This window comes from Mesoplodon bidens, assembly GCF_964165515.1.
Source record: "Mesoplodon bidens genome assembly, chromosome: 3".
NCBI classification, from domain to species: domain Eukaryota; kingdom Metazoa; phylum Chordata; class Mammalia; order Artiodactyla; family Ziphiidae; genus Mesoplodon; species Mesoplodon bidens.
Window position 1 is genome coordinate 56482466 of NC_138178.1, and position 21243 is coordinate 56503708.

Consider the following 21243-nt stretch of genomic DNA (forward strand, 5'->3'; position numbering starts at 1 on the left):
TCTGTAGGGCCTCGGGAGCCTGCTCTGTGAGGTGCAGGTGTCATTCATGGGGCAAGGGCACTGGCAGGGCAGGTGAGGCAGTGCAAGGTGTTGGTGGCATTCTCTTGCTGAATGTGTCAGTGTGACACACCCGGTGGCTCCACGAGGCCAGGAGCTGGACTTTTTATTTATTATTTTTTTTATTTTAGGTTATGTTGGGTTCCACATTACTGCGCGTGGGCTCTCCCTAGTTGCAGTGAGCGGGGGCCACTCTTTGTGTCGGTGCATGGGCTTCTTACTGCAGTGGCTTCTCTTGTGGAGCACGGGCTCCACGTGTGCGGGCTTCAGTAGTTGTGGCATGCGGGCTCAGTAGTTGTAGCTCGCGGGCTCTAGAGCACAGGCTCAGTAGTTGTGGCACGCAGGCCTAGTTGCTCCATGGCACGTGAGATCCTCCCGGACCAGGGCTCGAACCCGTGTCCCCTGCATTGGCAGGCGGATTCTTAACCACTGCGCCCCCAGGGAAGCACCAGGAGCTGGACTTTTGTTTGTCGTGGTGCTGGGGCCTGTGCTCTGCCTCCCCCCAGGAGGGTGTGGGCTGGCCTGACCCGCTCTTGCCCACCCTGAGTGGCTGACCTCTGCTGGCCAGGACAGGCACTATGCCTACCTGATGGCCACCACCCGAGGGAAGGAACTTCAGGATCTGTCTTCCCATTAGCCTGGAAGCCCCAGGTAGGCAGGGAACACTGAGATTAAACAGCCCAGGCTGTATAGTCTTGGGTTTGGGTCTGGCTCTTCTACTAACTTGAGCAAGTTCCTTCTCTCCTCTGGCCTCAGTTCCCTCATCTGCAAAGTGAGTATCATCACACTGAGCTTGTGGAGAAGAGGCTGTGTGGTGTGGAGGTTTGGGGCTCAATGTTCAAGCCAATTTGAATTCAGCTTATCCAGTTACTTGCTTTGTGACCTTGGGCAAATTCATCACTCTCTAGAAGCCTCAATTTTCCCATTTGTAAAATGGGAATGAAGAATCTCTCTTTTGTTCTTCAAAAGGTAATGTGCTCTACACCAGCTGGGGGTACACTCACTCATTTCTTATCCTCTCCTCTTCCCAGACCCCAGCCCTCACAGCTCCCTGGCTAATGAGTCAAGCAGTGATCCGTGTCAGGCCCACTCTAGGGACTCAACCATGCAGGAAGTGTGGGAATGTACTGCAGAGCTCCTGCCCGGGTGGACGCCCCATCATCCATTCAGAGTTTATGGAGTACTTCCTGCCTGGCAGGTAAGTCCTGGCCCTGAGGGGTTCCCGGGCACTTCTGCACAGGGCAGGCTGTGTCCTTCTGTGTGAACACTCACTGCAGGCTTGAGAGGAGCCTGTCTTGGATGTCTGGACACCTGGATATCAATCCAGTCTTTGCTACTCAATCCTTGTGTGGCCCCCCAAACTAAACAAAAATTACATGAGTTGGGGAGGGAGGAGACTCATGGGAAGTTAGAGGAGAGGATGGATCTCCCCGTTGGGTCTGGGGATCCAAGCATGGAGAGGCCTTGGGCCTCTGGGGCAGCCGAGGAGGTGGGAGGAGCCTGGACCTCCTGGTGCCATGACAGGTACTGGAGTAGAAGCGGAAGTCATCTGGTGGGCACGCCTAGGCAGATGGGCCTGATGTAGCCTCACAGAGCCCCCAGGAGCAGCAGAAGGCTCCTGGGTGCCCAAGAGGGTTTCCCACAGCCTGAAGAGGTCTGGATTCAGCAGTGTGTGTCTGATATGCCCAAGAGTGGCACAGACAAGGCATAGAGGGTGGGAGGATCTGGAGAGGCTGAGATGGAGCCCAGAGGGAGGCCGATTGTGCTCAGTGGGCACCAATGTCTGATGTCCAGACATCTTGTGGGAGGACAGCAAGGCAGATGCCCAAGAACTGCATCTTCCTCGTGTTCCCCCTCCCCTGACTCAGCACCACATAATCGCCACCCCAAACCAAGAACTGAGATGTAGTCTTGACTAAGATGAAGAGTGCTCCATCCAAGTGAAATGAGGGTTCAAAATAGAAATACAATCAGCTAGATAAGAAAGTTCTACTTCTCATGTACCTTGGTTTGTAGTCTGAGATTTGTACCTGCCACCCAGGGTTAAAGAGGACGTGACACAGGTTCATACAGGTGAGAAGAGGTGGCTTTCAAAGATAATCAGACTAACATTAGTCTTTACGTCTGTCATGCTGGACAACAAAACTTCAACAGATTATTAGGGAAAAGATTTGTGATCCAAGTCTTTGTCCCAGTCAAGATACCATTAATTCTGTCAGGGCATTTTTGGGGCTCATGAAGACTGAACAAAATACTCAAAGAAATACTCAAACCAAATGAAACTGGGTTACAAGAGAGATTTCAAGATATGGGATGAAAAAGTGTATAGGAAATAATAGGAAGAAATGGCTACATATAGTTAAATCTAAATGAATGATGATATGATTAATAATTTGTGATTTTTTAAAGTATAGATTCTTGAAACAAAGCCATTCTGTAAGGGAAAACTTATTAAGAGTCAGAAATGAAATAATCGGGGCTTCCCTGGTGACGCAGTGGTTAAGAATCCGCCTGCCAATGCAGGGGACACAGGTTCGAGCCCTGGGTCCGGGAGGATCCCACATGCCGCGGAGCATCTAGGCCTGTGCACCACAACTGCTGAGGCTGTGCTCTAGAGCCTGCAAGCCACAACTACTGGGCCTGCATGCCTGGAGCCCATACTCTGCAACAAGAGAGGACACCGCAGCAAGAGGCCCGCGCACCGCAACGAAGAGTGGCCCCCATTCGCCGCAACTAGAGAAAGCCCATGCACAGCGACAAAGACCCAACTCAGCCAAAAGTAAATAAATAAATTAGTTAATTAATTTAAAAAAAAAGAAATGAAATAATCGAAGTCTGTAGTATCCAGTGGGGCAGCCACTAGTCACAGGTGGCTCTTTACGTTTAAATTAATTAAAATTAAATACAATCCAACATTCAGTTCTTCAGATGCACTAGCTACTTTTCACATGTTTAATGGCCACACATGGGTAGTGATTACTGTATTGGCCATTGGACATAGAATATTTCTATTATTGCAGAAAATTCTTTTGGACATCTCTGGTCTAAATTATCCAAATAATATAACAAATCCATGGAGGGGAAAGGATGTTTTGGAGGGTAGAGAATAAAAGTGTTCTAAAGATCTTTTAAGAGGATAGGGGAGAAGTAAACAGGCAAAACCAGCAGCAAAACTGAAAAGCAGAGTCAAAGTTCTAAATAAGCAAGTGGTGATGGTGGTGGTGATGGGATTTGACATAAGGAAGAAAGGGAAACTTGACCAAGCCAGAAAAGGCAAAGGAGAAAGAGGGAGAAAAATATAATCAGTGGTAAATATGAAATTAGGCAGGAGAAATAAAACTAAGTTCATTAGCTATCACAATAACTGTGATCTGGATGAATTCCCCTATCGGAAGCCAAAGATGTCATTTCCAATAGATATATAGAGAAAAATCCACTGGGACAGAACATCTAAAATGCTAGATAATTTATATCATAGCTTAGGTGACAGAACATAAGGGAAGTGTCAAGGTTCGGAAGCATCAGGAAATCTTGGGTCCACGGAGGTAAACGTGTTTTGGAGCCAGCATTTGCCCAGAGGGTATCTGCCTATCTCTGGTGACTGGAAGTCTGGCTTTAACAGGCTACACAGCTCATGGAACAGAAGATAATTCCTGGAGCCCAATCAACGTGAGAAATAGGGCTCCTGAATAAAGCTAGGATCACAAAGGGCTAGTAAACTAGGAAAAAAATGTGTCTACAGAGACTTGTCTGTCTCTATCTTCGCTGGGGTTGGAGCAGAGGAAAGAAGGGTCTTCCCTGAGAATCTCGGGACAAGCCCAGTTTCAGGTGGGTATGCTGCCGGAATCACACTGCCTATATTCCTCCCCGTGCTCCCCTCCTCCAAAACAGTGAACTAAAAATGCAATCTAAAGTGTTCCCCAGATGCCTGATGAAGCAATTGCAAATGCTCCCTGGAGAAACACACGTTAAATCTAGGCTTCAAAGAATTCTCACAGATAAACTTCCAAGGAACAGGAAGTCATAGTGAAAAAAAAAATCATTAAACAGAAACTACATGAAATGAGTGTCAGCAGAAACAACACTAGTGAATCAGACCAACAACGATTGAAGATATTGGAATTATCTATTATAAAATATGAAATAATTATGTGTGGCTTGCTTAAAGAAATTAAAGAGGTGATAGGATCTACGACAAAAGAATGACAGTATCAAAACTGATCAGTTGAATTTGAAAAAGAACCAACTAGAACTTCTAGAAATGACGAATATAATTGAAATTAAAACCCAATGGTTGGGGCTTCCCTGGTGGCGCAGTGGTTGAGAATCCGTTTGCCAATGTCAGGGGACAAGGGTTCAAGCCCTGGTCCGGGAAGATCCCACATGCCGCGGAGCAACTAAGCCCGTGCGCCACAACTACTGAGCCTGCGCTCTGGAGCCCATGAGCCAAAACTACTGAGCCCGCGTGCCACAACTACTGAAGCCTGTGTGCCTAGAGCACATGCTCTGCAACAAGAGAAGCCACTGCAATAAGAAGACCGTGCACCGCAACGAAGAGTAGCCCCTGCACGCCACAACTAAAGAAAGACCACGCAGCTACGAAGACCCAGCACAGCCAAAAATAAATAAACAAAATAAATAAATTTATAAAAAAAAAATAAGAGAATCCATTGAAGCAAGAAGCATGCACATCGCAGCAAAGAGTAGCCCCCACTTCCTGCAACTAGAGAAAGCCCACAGGCAGCAACAAACACCCAGAGCAGCCAAAAATAAATAACATAAATAAATTAATAAAAAAAATTAACCTGAAGAAAGAAGGAAAGGGGAGATAGAGGAACAAAAAAACAGAGCAAACAGAAAATAAATAATGAAATGACAGAACTAGGTCTAAACATATCAATAATTACATTAAATCTAAACAGACTAAACACACCAACTAAAAGACAGAAATGATCAAAATGGATTTTTAAAAAATGGTATAACCATATGCTGCATATAATTATATTGATATAATTATAATGATATAGATAGGTTAAAAGACTAACATACATGTACTAAAAATAATTGAACAATACTCTTTAAATGGTTGAATTTATGATATGTGAATTGTATCTCAATGAAACTGTTAAAAAAAAGATTAAGATACACCATGGCAACACCAATCAAAAGAAAGCTGGGGCTTCCCTGGTGGCGCAGTGGTTGAGAGTCCGCCTGCCGATGCAGGGGACGTGGGTTCGTGCCCTGGTCTGGGAAGATCCCACATGCCGCGGAGCAGCTGGGCCCGTGAGCCATGGCCGTTGAGCCTGCGCGTCCGGAGCCTGTGCTCCGCAACGGGAGAGGCCACAACAGTGAGAGGCCCACATACCACAAAAAAAAAAAAAAAAAAAAAGAAAGCTGGAGTGGCTATATTAATATCAAAGTAGACTTCAGAGCAAAGAAAATTACTAGGGATAAAGAGACACATTACATAACAATAAAAGGGCCAGTTCACCAGGAGGACATAACAATCCTAAGTGTGTATGCATATAATAACAGGACTTCAAAATGCATGAAGCAAAAATTAATCAAACTGAAAGGAAGCCCGCAGTGTGTGGGCTTCTCATTGCACTGGCTTCTCTTGTTGTGGAGAATGGGCTTTAGGCGCACGGGCTTCAGTAGTTGTGGCATGAGGGCTCAGTAGTTGTGGCTCGCAGGCTCTAGAGTGCAGGCTCAGTAGTTGTGGCGCATGGGCTTAGTTGCTCCACAGCATGTGGGACCTTCCCGGACCAGGGATCGAACCCATGTCCCCTGAATTGGCAGGTGGATTCTTAACTACTGCACCACCAGGGAAGTCCCTGGGTTAAACATTTTTTAGTATTCCATTTTGGTTTATCTGTTGTATTTTTTACTGTATTCTTAATTTTTTTGTGATTGCAATATACATACTTAACTTTTCACTGACTACTTAGGAGAAATACTTTACCACCTTAACTGGAATGTAGAAGTCTCACCACTATGTAAGTAAGTCCCTTTACCCTCCTTCCTTTATATTATAGCTGTCATATATTAGATCTACATTGAAAACTTCATCTACCAATGCCATAATTTTTGCTTTCAACTGTCAATCGTATTTCATATGACTCAAGAGAAGGCGAACAGTCTGTTTACCCAGCTATTTACCATTTCTGTAATTTATTAAAAAAATTATCTAGCCATTCAGATTGCCTGGTTCCGGAACTTGACCTGACTGTACGGAAAGAACTTGCAGGTGGGAGCAGAACAAAAGGGTGTAGACACTGGGGCAATGTTCTGCCACTGGGGGCCTGGTCTTGTCCTGAACTCCTCGTGGTCTCTCAGCAGCCTGGCCCATGGCGCTCCAGCTCAGATCTCCATGAGCTTCCCTCCCAGCTCCCGGTGCAGTCATCCCCACCACCAACTCTCTCCACCTGAGCTAGAGGGTCTCTGCTGCTTGCAACCAAACACAGCAGCCCTCAGCAGTTTTAAATCAAGGTCATCAAGTGCTTCCTGCAGAAATTCAGGAGATTTGAATAATGGAATCAAAGTCAAGCTTTTGGGAGTTCTTCCTGGGGAGGGTGAAACATCTGACATTGTTGTAAATATTCTTGCAAATTCATTTAAAAAGTTCAGCATCGAAGATAGAATTCTTTGTGCTTGCAAGTATAAATATAAATTTTAGTGGAACGCAGCAGCATGGTAAAAACAATATTCATATCCAATTAGGAAATTCATGGAGCAGAAATGAACTTGGAATCGGTGTGGTGCAAATATAATTGAAAATTGGGATAAAACAAGCTGTGATGCTATATCAATTGAAACGGGAACTGTAGTTATCTGTATGTACACACACACATACATAGTGATTACACTACAATATTTTTGTGGCAAAGGTGTTTAATATAAGACATATTTCATTATGGCCACAGGGCCAGGACTAGGGAGAGGGGAACAAGGCACCTGCCTCAGGGGCAGCAAAAAGCTCAATAATCAAGACAAATAGTATTTTAATGCTATATGTATTTTTTTTTTCTTTTTTCTTTTTTTTTTTTTTCTTTTTGCGGTATGCGGGCCTCTCACTGCTGTGGCCTCTCCCGTTGCGGAGCACAGGCTCCGGATGCGCAGGCCCAGTGGCCATGGCTCACGGGCCCAGCCGCTCCGCGGCACATGGGATCCTCCCAGACCGGGGCACGAACCCGTATCCCCTGCATCGGCAGGCGGACTCTCAACCACTGCGCCACCAGGGAGGCCCTATATGTATTTTAAAAATCAAAAATAAATGCAAAAACCATGATGAACAAAATATCCAAATTTTAAATAAAGAGAGGATCAGTATTATCAATTTTCTTTCTGCCTCAGGCTCCAGCATGACCGGGCAGAGCCCTGCACAACAGTATGTTTTCTCTTTTTGCTGTCTGTCATCAGTCACAATTTTTAAGTGTTTGATCCTTGGAAGAACTTTGTAAATCATTTTAAGTGTTTACAATGGAATTGGACTACCAATGGAATTGGTAGTGCCCTCTCCAGAGCCTGGGGCCCATGGCCTGAGGAGGATGATACATGTATGTCACCAAGGTTCTGGGACTACCCCAAGGGTTCAATGGAATTTGTAAATGAATCCTCTAAATTTTGTTCAAAAGCAATAGACAACCTTTAATCAGAGTGTTCAACAAGGGTGCCAAAATAAACTTTAACTTTTATCAACTTAAAGTACTGTAAACAAAGCTTTCGCCAAATTTCAGTTATTTCACACAAGGAAACATTTTCATATATCCCTCAAAAGCAAGGGAGTTGCTGAACAAATTAAGTAATGAGAACGCAAACGGTGGCCAATATTTAATTTAGAGATTCTTGAATTTTTCTTTGGAATGCCTGGATTTTGGGGAAGAATATTTTGATGGAGTTCCTATCTTAAATTGGGAAAATTTATATTTTGTACTTGGATTGAAGGGAAGACAGAGGCTTATGGTTTTGCCGCATTTACAACTGGCAAAATATTAAAAAGAATTATAAAGTCAACTTATATGAGAATTTTATCTTCTCATAATATTTGTTAAAGAAATGTAAATACACTGCGTGTGAAAATATTGGGGCTGAAATAGTTAACCATTCCTACCTAAAGAAATTAGAACTGAGAATGTCCTCCATTTAGCAGAATCTGCTCTGAGCTTATCAGGTACCTCTGCAGAAAAACTATATTCTTATTAAGAATATTGTAATCTATAGAGAAGAGTCCATGAAGGGTGTCAACAATTTCCATTTTATTAATCATAGTAACTTTGAAGATAATTGCATGCAATTCTTTGAGGGGGAGAAAAGAGACCATATTTCTTTCTCTTTTTTTGCTTATTTTATTTTATTTTTTAACATCTTTATTGGAGTATAATTGCTTTACAATGTTGTGTTAGTTCAGACCATATTTCTTAAAAACACATATTCTTTAGAAAAATACCAGAGACAGAATATTAGAAACAGATATGGCTAAGAAATTGATTAAAGTACATGAATGTATAACCAAAGTTCTTCTTTTTATGTTACTTTTAATACTCAGATAATAAACACAAAAGTTAAAAAAAATTAATGCTTATTAAACATTAAATTATTAATGTTTATTAACAATTCAATACATGATTTTAAAAATAAACTTTAAATTTTAGTATAGCTTTATAATTACAGAAAAAAATTACAAAGATGGTACAGAGAGATTCCATAAGTTCCACACCCAGCTTCTCCTGTTATTAATATCTTACATTAATACGCTACACTTGTTATAATTAATCAACCAATATTGATACATTCTTATGAACTAAAGTCCATACTTTATTCAGATTTCCTCAGTTTTTACCTACTGTCTTTTTTTCTGTTCCAGGATTAAAGGTACATACTATCAACATAATTTATCATGGTTGATGTTGGCCTTGATCACCTGGCTGACATAGTGTCTGTCAGGTGACTCCACTGTAAAGTTACTCTTTTCCCCTTCCCATCCTGCACTCTTTGGAAGGAAGTCACTATGCACAGCCCACACTTAAGGGTTGGGGGCTTATGTTCTCCTTCCTCGAGGGGGGAGTATCTACCTAAATTATTTGGAATTTTTTTTCCACCAGAGATTTGTCTTGTCTTCCTTGTTTATTTATTCAATCATTAATTTATAGCACTATGGACTCATGGATATATGTTTTATACTTTGGGTTATAATGCAGTACTTCTTTATTTATTTGGTTGCTTACCTTGTTCTAGCTCTGGCCATTCTTCTTTTTTTTTTTTGCGGTACGCGGGCCTCTCACTGTTGTGGCCTCTCCCGTTGCAGAGCACAGGCTCTGGACGCGCAGGCTCAGCGGCCATGGCTCACGGGCCTAGCCACTCCGTGGCATGTGGGATCTTCCCGGACCGGGGCACGAACCTGCGTCCCCTGCATTGGCAGGCAGACTCTCAACCATTGCTTCACCAGGGAAGCCCTGGCCATTCTTTTGGTTGGCTCCTGTGTCTTTCTGATATAGTCCTTGTGCGGTTTTCATGGGAGCATCTGGATTGTAGCATTTTAGACAACTTGGCAATTATATTTTATATACTGATTGATTTTTAAGGAAAGAAAATTAAGTTTAATCCAGTCTAAGATTTTATCCTTATCCTTGAAAGTGGTTGGAGACCAATCCCACCGGGTAGTGCCCTCTCCAGAGCCTGGGGCCCATGGCCTGAGGAGGATGATACATGTATGTCACCAAGGTTCTAGGACTACCCCAAGGGTTCAGCAAGCCCCCAGCAGCCCTCTGGCTGGCCACAGTCCCTGTGGGAGCCCTGCAGGACCAGCCCTGGAAAGCCCTGGGAGGTATTGAGTCCAGCTCCCCAGATCTAGAGATGAGGGGCTGAGACCCAGAGGGAGCAAGCTGCTTCCTCAGGGTCACAGGGTCCAGGCCAGGCCTTCCCCAAGCCATGCAGTACACCGTGAAACTCACACTGAAACTGACAGAGGCATTGCTCCAAACCTGGGCCTCTTTTCCTCCCCTCCCCAGGGCAAGGGGCAGTTTAGAGGAGAAATCCCAGGAGAGCCAGGCCTAGGTTTGCTTGGAGTGGATCTCCAGTCGCAGCCTCACCCAGGCACTCCCTTCCCAGGAACCGGGCAGTGTGGGTTACCGTTAGGGCCTGCACCCCAATCCTAGCTCCCCCATTCACTTACTTCAGGACCTTGGGCAAGTCACTTCACCTTTCTGAGCTTCAGACCCCTTATCTGAAAGTACAGGTAGTATTAATACCTCCCTCGTGGGGTCGGCAAGAGGGTTAAAGGCTCTAACGTGTGTAAAGGGTTTAGGATCCTGACGTGGAAGGTAAGTGGCACATAAACAATAGTTTGTTGTTACTGCATGTTTTATTATTACCAATAAATGCATTCCAAGGGGCACCTCAGTTTTGAAAGTAAATGATGTGATCATGAGGACAGATGGATTAGCAGTTTGTAAAACCCCCAAACCCAGCCAAACTACGATGGAGGAGGCTGGTGGTGCCCAGAATTGTGACCAAATGGTTCTCTGTGACTTCAGATGATGAACCTGCTGCAGGTTTGCTGGGGGAGCTCATAAAGAGCATTTGAACGGAGTGACTGCTGAGGGTGGGGTGGGGCCGCCTTCCCACCCAGGCCATCCACTGCTGGCACTGCCCAGCCTCCCAGCACGGGGCTCCCCAGCCCTCCCCTCCGCCCTGATCCCAGCTGGGAGGGAAAGGTGACCTCACTGGCTGCAGCTAGACTGCAAAGGGAGGCTTTGAGGGGACAGCGGCAGATGGCAGCTGCACGCTTGACTGTGCTGGAATGCTGTGTGCATGGAGACGCCTTAGTTACCAAGCGCCCAGTTCTGCAGGCTCTGCACACACCCACACATGCGCTTCCACGTGTGGTGGGAAGAATTATGGCCCCCAAAGAATTATGGTGCAAAGATGTCTACATCCTAATTGCAGAACCTGTGAGTATGTTACCTTACTTGGCAAAAAGGGACTTTGCAGGTGTGATTAGGGAACTTGAGATGGGGAGATGATCCTGGATTATCCAGGTGGACCTAATGTAACCACAGGGTTCTTTACAAAGGAAAGAAGGAGGCAGGAGAGAGAGAGATTTTCTGTTGGCTCTGGAGATGGAGGAAGAGGCCACAAGCTAAGGAGTGCAAGCAGCCTCTGGAAACTGGAAAAGACAAGGAACAGATTCTCCTCTAGAGTCTCCAGAAGGACACAGCCCTACCAACCCATTTTGGACTTTTGACCTCTAGAACTGTAGAATAATTAATTTGTTGTTGGTTTAAGCCACTATGATTTAAACCACTAAATGTTTTAGTACACCTTTTATATTCAGCATCCAGACTGAGAAACAGAATGTTGCCAGCACCCCCAAAACATCAGCCATTCACAGATCACCTTCCTGATTTTTGCCTCGTCCACGTACCACTACATGCCACCTTTGGCATTTTTCTTACAATTATTTACTTAACATTTTTCTTTAAATATTTACACCTCTACTTAACCGGATCTGTTTGAAAAGAAACTTTCTATCACTTTGTTGAAAGTTAAAAACCATTACAATGACCCATTATTTATGGCAAGTATTCTATTTGAAGGCAAGTATAAAAATAATTGTTACTAAATTCCAGCTAGACCCTCCTACCTGCTGGAGGCTCTGGACCTGAGGGCTGCTCTTTCTTTATTAAAAAGGGCAGTTAGGGGGGCTTCCCTGGTGGCGCAGTGGTTGAGAGTCCGCCTGCCGATGCAGGGGACATGGGTTCATGCCCCGGATGGGAGGATCCTGCATGCCGCGGAGCGGCTGGGCCCGTGAGCTATGGCCGCTGGGCCTGCGCGTCCGGAGCCTGTGCTCCGCGGCGGGAGAGGCCACAGCGGTGAGAGGCCCGCGTACCGCAAAAAAAAAAAAAAAAAAAAAAAAAAAAAGGGCAGTTAGGGACTTCCCTGGTGGTCCAGTGGTTAAGAATACATCTTGCAATGCAGTGGACACAGGATCCATCCCTGGTTGGGGAACTAAGATCCCACATGCCATTGGGGCAGCTAGAGAGCCCACGTGCCGCAACTAAGACCCAACACAGCCAAAAATATATAAATAAATAAATTTTAAAGAAGACTTCTTAAAAAAAAAAAGGGCAATTAGCAGAAGGATTTGAGAGGTGTTAAGGACTGACTTGCACCACGCCCAGGCTTTCACTTGTATCTGATCATAAGGATCGAAAGATATATGAAAAAGAACTTAAGATAATGCCATTTAATGCCAAGTCTGCATCTGCCCCTCTCACTTATGTCCCAGGCCACCAGCATTTACCCCCAACTCATGAAAAAGCAGAGGGCTCGTTTCTGACTCCTCTCAGAATGACCTGCAACTTACTAGCTGTGCAAGCCCAGATGGGTGACTTAGCCTCTCTGAGCCATAGTTTCTTCACCAGCAAAGAATGAAAACACAGCTGATTCTCATTATTTGTGGTAGTCATGGTCTGTAAAGTAGTTGGGAACACTGAATACTGAGCCGTTATTCCTAGGGAAAATACAGGATTAGGTTTCTTTGAGCCTCTGGTCACATTTTTTCAATTGATCAATACCTAACCTTGTTTTATGTGTATTTCTGTTCAGATACCTTATTTAATACATATTGTTGAAAATGAACACACCTGTTTTCTCTGTAAGGCACATCACAGCCTTCATTCAGTTAGGAATACTAGAAAGCACTCAGCACTATGCTTGGGGCCATTTAAAATAGCAGATTGGGACTTCTCTGGCGGTCTAGTGGTTAAGACACGCTTCCACTTCAGGGGACATGGGTTGGATCCCTGGCGGGAGAACTAAGATCCCTCATGCCACACCATGCGGCCAAAAAAAAAAGCGAAATCACCAACAAAAAGCACAAAATTGTGAAGAGCTCAGCACTAAACGGACCACGGAAAGGACACGTTTAACAGTGTGAGCTGAAACAAGGAAGGCGGAGCATCGGTCGGCTTGCTGGACTTCAGCTGGGAACGTGCACGGGGGGCCACTCTGCGCATGTCCGTCAGCGTCCCTGAAGGCACAGTGAGTATTGATTGGGGGTTAAAATACATTTCATTGAGCAGGCGCGTTGGCAAATCCGGGATCCGTGAGCAATGAAGATGGAGGGCCGCACCAACTTCCCTGGATCATGTCGAGCGTTAACAAGGTAATAGAGGCCTTCAGCAGCTTCCCCATGGTGGGTCTTCAACCCAGGGGGTCTTATAGCTCGTTGTTTGCTGCTCGCTGGTTCTGTGGCTTTAGTGCGTCAGACTCAGGGCGGGGAGGTACCTGCTTTCAAAACGGGGGTGCTCTGAGGCCAAGTGACAGGATGTCCGGGGAAGCCCAGCACCGGGCTGGCACTCAGAGGCTTTGTTGGACCAGACTTGAATTTTCTGCAGCACCTTTAGTTCAGCCCGAGCAGCCCATGGGTATGCCTGCTCCTGGGCCAGGGATGGTGGAGGATACCCAGGGTAAGTGCTGTGGGCTGGACCCTGAGAGCAAGGGGTCCTTAAATTTTGCGCTCTGGACATCTCTCCCCTCAAACTGGTGCCCGCCTTGGCAGCTACCTGGACGGGTTTTCTAGAAAGGCTGGTTGAGGCCAGGTGGTGGAGGGAAGCAGGGTATGGGTGCATTTTATGTTTGGGGTAGCAGGGAGCCATGGAGGTTTGTGGAGCAGGCCTGTGATTGGGATGAAGCCGGTATTCTGAAGGCAGCTTTGAGGAGGGGGGCTGCAAACAAGGCTGGGGGAAGCCTGCCTGGTAGGTGGGAATGACTGAGAGAAGGCAGCTGCTGAGGTCTCCTGGGTCTTTCGAAGCCTCATATTTCTCCTTGTGTGGTGGCTCCCGGGAGCCCCCTCATGAGGATGGGAACAGTGAGCACTGTGGGCACTGCTCCTCTCCCTGGGGCTTCATTTGCCAAAGCCACCAAGCGTGCAGGCCTCCCCAGTGCTTGACAACCAGTCCTGTTCGCTGAATTTTTCATTAAGAAAACTGGTCACCAAAGAGCAGCGGCTGGGGCAAGTTTCACCAGCACTGCTTGGGATGTGAACCAGGCAGACCCGGAAGCGTGGGGGTGACTCCCTCCAAAGTCTCCCACTGCAGGCGTAGCCCGCACACATGCATGTGTGCATAGCACCCCCGAGGGCCCATATGTAAGTGCACACCTATCAACACTGTCAGATTTGTAGTGTATAACACACACAAGAACGCCGTGTGCCACACCCACAGGCTGACAGGACACAGCATAACTCAGGGCTTCGGAGTCAGATCTGCAATTTACTAGGGAGTTATTCATCTTCCCAAGCCTCAGTTTTCTCATCTGTAAAACGGGGATAATAATAGGACCTCCCTCATATGTCTGTTGCAAGGGCCGAATGAGATCGTCCATGTACAGTACTAAGCATGGCGGCCTCCCACATGATAAGCATGCCATCAGTAGTAGCTCTTAGCATTTCTGTTATGATGGTGAGGACGTACACCACACAGACCAGCACCACAGACATCCTCCTTCTCAAACTCCTTAATCTCTGACTCCTACCCTTTTATAACCTCTGCGTGGGGAAGAGCTTAACGGGAGGGCCTATGGTTCTCTAAGCAGCTCTTGACCACTTTTAAACTGAGCACAGTGGACTGTTGGTTTCTCACTTTGGAAATGGTAGATCTATCCTGTTAGGGGGGTGAGCATAAACCTCTGTTATAAAATCCTGCAGAGAGAGGGGTAAGAAGCAGGGCTGAGAGATGAAGGGAAGACCGAGGGAGACCCGCTTCTGGTTTCAACCTCCCTGAGGCCAGCTGCCGCTCCTTGGGCCCCTCCTAAACTACATTCATGGCCTTCCAGCAAATTCCCTTTTCTCATTAAGTAGCTTTAGTTGGATTCTGTTATGTGCAGCCAAAACCAGGCCAAGGCCCGGTGAACGAGATGTGGCTCCTCCCTTCCCAGAGCTCAGCCCAGTGCAGAGATAGGAGGCGAACAGGAAACGACCACCCTTTGGGAAGTGCTGGGACGGGGGAGGGACTTGGAGCCACGCTTGCTGGCGGGGAGAAGGGGTTTCTCCGCGGAAATGTCCTCTGAGGTGAGGAAGGGAGGAGAGGGCAGCCTTAGCAGGGGGCACAGCTCATCAGACACCCGGAGGGGAGCCTGGCACGGTTTATACAGAACATCCGTATCTATGTCTTTATCCGGATCACAAACATTAACAATCCCTGCGGCTTCACCGCCCCCAGTACCTCTCCCTTCCTGTGGTCGTGGTCGAAACAGTGTTATTCTCCCATTTCTAGGGGCAGAGCTCAGGGTTCAGACAGCCCTACCTTTTCTTCTGGTAGATTCCTGGAGATACTCAGAACCTAGAACCCCAGGCTGAGGTGGTGCTGAAGCAGCCGTCTGAGGCTGTGGAGAGAAGGGGAGGAGGAGGTGCCTGTGTCCTCGTCAGAGGCAATGGGGACAAGGGGACCAGGCTCCGGAGGCAACAGAAGGCTTCCTGAGCGGTGTGTGTGTGTGTGTGTGTGTGTTTGGCAGGGCTGAGGGGAGGGTTAGAGGCTGGCAGAAGGAGCTGGGACTGCAGGGCATGTCAGGGAGGCTCTGGGGGAGCCTTTCTGAGCACTGAGGGCCTCTGGTCAGAGGCATCGCAAGGAAGGGCCTGGGGGAGATTGGATAGCCTACTGCATGTCCCCAGTGACACACCCCAAGTTGGCACACCTGAACGTAATTGAAAAATATTTATATCTACATCTTGGAGACAGAAAGAGGGAGAAGCTGATACTTCGTGCCCCAGGTGTCTAGCACCATCTCATTTCATTGTTTCAGCCGTCCTGTGAGGCAAGTATTCTTATTCTCATTTTTCAGATGAAGGAACCAAGACTCAGAGAGGTGATGCTACATGCCAAGGTCACACAAGTGGCCACAGTGCTGACACGTTGTTGCCGAGCATGGGCTCGTGTGCCTGAGGTGCAGAAAGCCAAACTCTGACAGCAGGGTTTGCAGCAAAGTGTGGGTTTATTTGCAGGGAGCCAAGCCAGGAGAACGGGAAGCTCATGCTCCAATGACCCGATCTCCCCCATGGCTTTCAGGCAAGGGTTGTTTTTTTTTTTTTTTTTTTTCTTGCAGTACGCGGGCCTCTCACTGTCGTGGCCTCTCCCGTTGCGGAGCACAGGCTCCGGACACGCAGGCTCAGTGGCCATGGCTCACGGGCCCAGCTGCTCCGTGGCATGTGGGATCTTCCCGGACCGGGGCACGAACCCACGTTCCCTGCATCGGCAGGCGGACTCTCAACCACTGCGCCACCAGGGAAGCCCATCAGGCAAGGGTTTTTAAAGACAGTGTGAGGGGGAGAGGGTCATAGGAAGCATGATCAGCTCGTGGACCTTCTTCTGACTGGTTGATGGTGAGGTAACAAGGTGATGTTTTAGGAATCAAAATCTGGTTCCAACCAGTCTGGGGTCTAGTGCTTGTTGTTAGCTTGTAGTCACCATCCTCCCTCCACCTGGGTGGGAGTCTTAGTTTCTATAGAACAACTCAAAGATATGCATCAGATTGTTACCTATATCCCCTGAGGAGGCATTAGGAAGCCTGTGACTCTGTTATCCTAATAGTTAACTGCTTGAGTCTGCTCTTTGGAACTCAGGGAAGCCTAGGAGACTAAAGCCTTTTTCTACAAACAAGAAACGGGGGACGTGGAGGGGTTTTTGTACCCAGGAGGGCCCCGAAGGGTCCTGCTTCGTTTCAATCCCCCCTTTTCTTTGATACTCCTCAATCCTGAGGGGAATGGGGGCGGGACAAGAAAGGGAATAAAGTTTGGGATGGAGAGGTTAATCATAAACTCAGTAAGGGAACTGGGTTTCAAAGTTATGGTAAAACCACTGCAGTCCTGCCCTCATCTTGTCAGCAGACCTGCTGAAACGCAGCCTGTGCTGCAGAGAGGAGCATGCGCCCTGAGCAGCCAGGAGAAGCCTGTTAAATACTCACATGCCTTCCTCACGAGCTCATCATCCAGGCAACAGCCCCATATTATTATTATTATTATTATTATGTATTTTAATTTTATTTTTGGCCACGTTGGGTCTTTGTTGGTGTGCGCGGGCTTTCTCTAGTTGCGGCGAGTGGGGGCTACTCTTCGTTGAGGTGCGCAAGCTTCTCATTGCGGTGGCTTCTCTTGTTGCAGAGCACGGGCTCTAGACACGCAGGCTTCAGTAGTTGTGGTGCGTGGGCTCAATAGTTGTGGCTCGCAGGCTCTAGAGCGCAGGCTCAGTAGTTGTGGTGCACAGGCTTAGTTGCTGCATGGCATGTGGGATCTTCCCGGACCAGGGCTGGAACCCGTGTCCCCTGCATTGGCAGGTAGATTCTTAAGCACTGCGCCACCAGGGAAGCCCCCCCCCCCATAGTATTACTAGCCTCGTGATTCCCCACCTCCTTTCCCAGAACCTATTTACTCTTTGTTTATACATACTTCTAATAAGCCGTGTGGTGGAAAGAGCACAGATCAGTCAGAAGTCCTGAGGCAAGTCTGTTAGCATCTCCCTGTGTCTCCTCCTGCATCTGGAAAATTGAGATAAAAATAAGTGCCTTGGGACTGAGGTTTTCCTTCCGGTCAGAGGATCGTAAGGTCATGGTGTTCTTCATAGACCACTATGACATTCAAACATACATAATTCCATAACACAAAAGCACATTTATGGAAGAAAATATAACTATGTATCATGTCTCTAGGATAGTGTATCTTTTTTTTTTAAGTATACGTTGAACCTAAAATCAAGAAAATACCTCTCTTTAAATTAATTTTTTTTCTCTGTACACTGGGAACGTCTCACTATATGATTTTTTTTTTTTTTTTTTTTTTGGCCGTACGCGGGCCTCTCACTGTTGTGGCCTCTCCCGTTGCGGAGCACAGGCTCCGGACGCGCAGGCTCAGCGGCCATGGCCCATGGACCCAGCCACTCCGTGGCATGTGGGATCTTCCCGGACCGGGGCACGAACCCGTGTCCCCTGCATCAGCAGGCGGACTCTCAACCACTGTGCCACCAGGGAAGCCCCTATATGATGTTTTAGGCAGGACACCCGGGTCCAGCTCATCTTACACGTGCCAGTTTGAGAACCCCTGGGCTGGAGGTGAGAGACTACTCCCTGCCTGACCAATCACCTTGCTGTGTGACTTTGGACATGTCACTCACCTGTTCTGGGCTTTTGTTTCTCCTGGATGCAGCAAGGGGATGAGGGTGGCCTAGAGATCATCCAAGGTCCTTTTCAGTTCCAGCCTTCAAGGGTGGAGTCTGTTCCTGCATCTCAGTGTCACATTCAAGATCCCATGGACCAGGGGCAGCTGTGAATCCATCTTTTCCTCTAGTTCCCCATCTGTGCATCTATTCCTGCCCTATGGGAAACCATACATGGGAGTCTTGGGCCAAGGAAAGGCTGCTCCTTCCCCTCCAGGAGACCCCTAAACAATGTCTGAGGGGGATCCAGGCTATTAAAGTAATTTACATAGTAATTAACAAGGTTCCATTAGTGGATTCCTGGAGCCAGAGCACTCTGCTTCCGTTTCCCTTTAGGGGTCCACGGTCCTGGGCTGGGACTGAGGTTTGCTGGGGTTTGGCTGGTGGAGCAGTGAGGGGAAGAATTTTCCATGCTCACGTGTCCCAGCCCCACACCCAGGGAAGAGAAGCAGTGACTGTGCGAGGGCCCCAGCTGGCTGGGTAATGAGGTCTGGGGCGAAGGGGCACCTCGTGAACACTTCGGGCCTGAAACCCCAGGAAGAAAGGCAACCATGAGTCTCACAGCCATGTGTCTGTTCTGCAGCCCAGGGCCTAGCGCCTCCAAGAGCGCCTCTTTCAAGATGACACAAAATTTCTCATGTCCTTCTGGGCCTCCTGACGACAAATTATACGTGTGACCACAGTAGGGTGCCAAGCTTCCCTGGTTATCACCCCTTTGAGCCTCTCAGCAACCCTGTGAGGCAGATGTTAACTTTTCCATTGTGGGGTTGAAGAAACCTATGCCCAGAGAGGTGAGGTAAACTTGTCCAGAGTCACACAGCCTGAAATAGCAGAGTGGAACTAGAACCTGGGTCTTCTGACACAGTCCAGCTCTTGCCACTTGGCTAGTGGTTTCTAGACAGCTCTTTGGAGCCCTAGGGGACTCTCAGAGTGGTTTGCCTCAGGATAAGGGATCGTCGAGAGGAATGGCAACTCCACCCCATGTGTCCCCCGCTTCAACCAGGGCAATTATTTACATGTTGGACGTCTAGGTGGGATTTTGTTTGGATTCCAGTTAGAAAAGCTTTTAAAATCACTGCACTTTTAGAAAATTGTCCCAGGAAGGGACCTGTCACAGGGCCACTTCCTTGCTCATCTCTGACAGTGAATGGAGGCCCGTGGAACTGTGTAATGTGGCAGAATTGGCCTTCTGAGCCTCTGGTCTGGGGTCCCAGATCCCTGGCCTTGGTCTCCCCATCAGGCTTCCTGCAGGTGAAGCCCGGTACCCGCTGCCTGCCCAGCCCCTCCGGCTCCCTTCTCCCACCGAGCCTGGCTAGCCTGCTGCTCCCCTGCCCCACCAGCAGCCTTCTCACTGCTCTGTAACGGCTTCTCCTTGGCTCCATTGTTTCCATGACCAACCAAGGAAAAAGACAACAAAGATGGGTAAAGGACAACGATTCTGGGGTCTCCACAAGTTTTGAATGATTTTCCTACACTTCTTCACTCAGCAAACATTTCTAGAGCTATAAGAGCCAGCATCTGAGGATAAAAATGTCCCTGAAGGCGGTGTGACAGCCGCTGGAGGGCAGCGGAGGCGGCGCAGCCTGTCCTGTCCTCGCCATGAGGCCACAGCAGGCACCAGTGTCCGGGAAGGTTTTTATTCAGCGAGACTACAGCAGTGGCACCCGCTGCCAGTTGCAGACCAAGTTCCCCGCGGAGCTGGAGAACCGGATTGACAGGCAACAATTTGAAGAAACAGTTTGAACTCTAAGTAACCTTTATGCTGAAGCAGAGACGCTCGGGGGCCAGTCCTACCTTGAAGGCTGCCTGGCTTGTCTAACAGCGTACACCAACTTCTTGTGCATGGAAACTCACTAAGAGAAGGTTCTGAAGCAAGTCTCCAAGTACATTCAAGAGCAGAATGAGAAGATCTATGCTCCCCAAGGCCTCCTCCTGACAGATCCCATCGAGAGAGGACTTCGAGTTATTGAAATTACTATTTATGAAGACAGAGGCATGAGCAATGGAAGATAAACCATAGAATTAAAGGCCCACCTCCAGCTGGGACCCTCATCTGTGCACCAGCCGACCGCAGAGTGTCCCCCACCTCCTCTCCAGAGCATCATTCCTTCGTATCTACTGCCAGAGCCACGGTGCCATTCGCTCCAAGGCCTGACTTTCTAGAATTCCATACCTGGAGTCACCTCTAGTCGCTCAGCATCCACTTTGTGTCTCCAAAGGGTGGGGGACTCTGTAATCATCAAAAGATTAGTTTTTGAGAAAATGCAATGAAGCATTTCACTTTTTTTATTCAAAGCCATTAATAAAATATTCAGTTGGTCAGCCCAACACAGTTTATTTCTTACCTGCCACCAGTGCCAGTGGTTCTTGTCATTCCTTGGGCTTCAGCAAGTCGTAAACTAGCCAGTGCTCAGTCTTACTCCCCCAAATTCATAAAACGCTTTTCTCCAGGATTTTGGTGAAGGGTGGGCTGTGTCTGGTTTTGCTAATGCATCTCCCAGATTTCAGAGAATTACCAGTTTTGCCATGACTCAAAGCTTAAAGATCAAGTTCTGCTGTTCAGATTCTCAAACTGAAGCTCATTGGAAAAATAATGTATAATGTTACTTGTTTTATTATAGCAATTCCTGATTAAAGCAGTATTTAATGCAATTTCCAGGTTTTTGTTTTTTGAGAATTCTGTTATTAACTGCATTACCTTGAACATTGGGAAGATGTGGTATGTGTTGCTTGTTCCTTATAAAAATAAGTAAGCACAATAAAGTGGATGCTAAACCATCAAACACAAATGTCCCTGCTGTGTCCCTGAATGAGCAAGTGTTAATAAATATTTTAATTATTGTTTTGTTATAAATATAACTTAAGAGAAAAAAATTTGATAGGAATAATATTATATATTGCTAATTTTTAACTATCCCTACTGGCAAACCTTATGATTCCTAGACTTTCCTCATATACACTATTCAGTGCATAGAAATACTAT

General features: G+C 47.1%; 1 pseudogene across 1 annotated transcript; it reads left to right on the forward strand.

The window, feature by feature from the left end:
- Positions 1-18723: 18723 nt before the first annotated feature.
- Positions 18724-20925, forward strand: LOC308613566 (golgin subfamily A member 7-like; annotated as a pseudogene). Its single transcript has one exon. The product of its transcript is annotated as a golgin subfamily A member 7-like (transcript).
- Positions 20926-21243: the final 318 nt, after the last annotated feature.